The sequence below is a fragment of the Oncorhynchus kisutch genome, linkage group LG17 (assembly GCF_002021735.2).
Source record: "Oncorhynchus kisutch isolate 150728-3 linkage group LG17, Okis_V2, whole genome shotgun sequence".
Classification (NCBI taxonomy): Eukaryota; Metazoa; Chordata; class Actinopteri; order Salmoniformes; family Salmonidae; genus Oncorhynchus; species Oncorhynchus kisutch.
This window is the reverse complement of record NC_034190.2, coordinates 16,245,182-16,247,310: the sequence shown is the minus strand read 5'-3', so window position 1 is coordinate 16,247,310 and position 2,129 is coordinate 16,245,182.

Sequence of the window (2,129 nt, the reverse complement as noted above, 5' to 3'; positions counted from 1 at the left end):
AGAGATACTGTATTGACTAAAAAGATACTAGACTAAAGAGATACTGGACTAAAGAGATGCTGAACTGAAGAGATACTGGACTAAAGAGATACTGGACTAAAATAGTGTATGGGACTAACAACCAGGTCCCTATATCAGGGGAGTATACACTCTTACAAGGAACACAATCAGATCTCTGATGATAATGATAACCTTTCATTTTCTATCTCTGTTTCCAAGGCACGTTTTCTTTTCAAATAGCATGACAAAAGCAGAGGGGCAGTAGGTAGCTTATAGGTAGCTTTACCGTGTATAAACATTAGCAGATGTTCCAGTAGTATTCTAGAGGGGTATAGAATCATGAAGGTCACTGTGACTTTGTGTGTTATCCTCCGGAGAAGGCTCTGGGGTCTGGAGGAGTGGAGAGGAGGAACAGCAGGACTGCACAATGACAGAGGACGAGGAGGAGGAGACTGGGTTGCATCAGCAATGGAGGGAATAGTGGAGATGCCTGGGTGGATAGGGAGGGAGGGAGGGAGGGAGAGAGAAGAGGAGTTGGATGGGGGGTCTTGCTTGCTCTTTCACTCATTGCTGGCGGGGTTTCTAGTTGGTTGGATTGGAGGAGAGATGAGAGAGTGGTGGAGGTGGGGGATGAGGAAGAGGGAGTGGTGGAGGTGGGGGGATGAGGAAGAGAGAGTGGTGGAGGTGGGAGGATGAGGAAGAGAGAGTGGTGGAGGTGGGGGATGAGGAAGAGGGAGTGGTGGAGGTGGGGGGATGAGGAAGAGAGTGGTGGAAGTGGGGGTATGAGGAAGAGAGAGTGGTGGAGGTGGGGGGATGAGGAAGAGAGAGTGGTGGAGGTGGGGGATGAGGAAGAGGGAGTGGTGGAGGTGGGGGGATGAGGATGAGAGAGTGGTGGAAGTTGGGGGATCAGGAAGAGGGAGTGGTGGAGGTGGGGGGGTGAGGAAGAGAGAGTGGTGGAGGTGGGGTATGAGGAAGAGAGAGTGGTGGAGGTGGGGGGATGAGGAAGAGAGAGTGGTGGAGGTGGGGGGATAAGGAAGAGAGAGTGGTGGAGGTGGGGGATGAGGAAGAGGGAGTGGTGGAGGTGGGGGGATGAGGAAGAGAGAGTGGTGGAGGTGGGGGGATAAGGAAGAGAGAGTGGTGGAGGTGGGGGGATAAGGAAGAGAGAGTGGTGGAGGTGGGGGGGTGAGGAAGAGAGAGTGGTGGAGGTGGGGGGATAAGGAAGAGGGAGTGGTGGAGGTGGGGGGATGAGGAAGAGAGAGTGGTGGAGGTGGTGGTATGAGGAAGAGAGAGTGGTGGAGGTGGTGGTGGTATGAGGAAGAGAGAGTGGTGGAGGTGGAGGGATGAGGAAGAGACAGTGGTGGAGGTGGGGGGATGAGGAAGAAAGAGTGGTGGAGGTGGGGGATGAGGAAGAGAGAGTGGTGGAGGTGGGGGGATGAGGAAGAGGGAGTGGTGGAGGTGGGGGGATGAGGAAGAGAGATTGGTGGAGGTGGGGGGATAAGGAAGAGAGAGTGGTGGAGGTGGGGGATGAGAAAGAGAGAGTGGTGGAGGTGGGGGATGAGGAAGAGGGAGTGGTGGAGGTGGGGGGATGAGGAAGAGAGAGTGGTGGAGGTGGGGGGATGAGGAAGAGAGAGTGGTGGAGGTGGGGGGATGAGGAAGAGAGAGTGGTGGAGATGGGGGGATGTGGAAGAGAGAGTGGTGGAGGGATAAGGAAGAGAGAGTGGTGGAGGTGGGGGGATGAGGATGAGAGAGTGGTGGAGGTGGGGGGATGAGGAAGTGAGAGTGGTGGAGGTGGGGGGATGAGGAAGAGGTAGTGGTGGAGGAGGAGGGGGATGAGGAAGAGAGAGAGGTGGAGGTGGGGGGATGAGGATGAGAGAGTGGTGGAGGTGGGGGGATGAGGAAGAGGGAGTGGTGGAGGTGGGGGTATGAGGAAGAGAGAGTGGTGGAGGTGGGGTATGAGGAAGAGAGAGTGGTGGAGGTGGGGGGATGAGGAAGAGAGAGTGGTGGAGGTGGGGGGATAAGGAAGAGAGAGTGGTGGAGGTGGGGGATGAGGAAGAGGGAGTGGTGGAGGTGGAGGTGGGGGGATGAGGAAGAGAGAGTGGTGGAGGTGGGGGGATAAGGAAGAGAGAGTG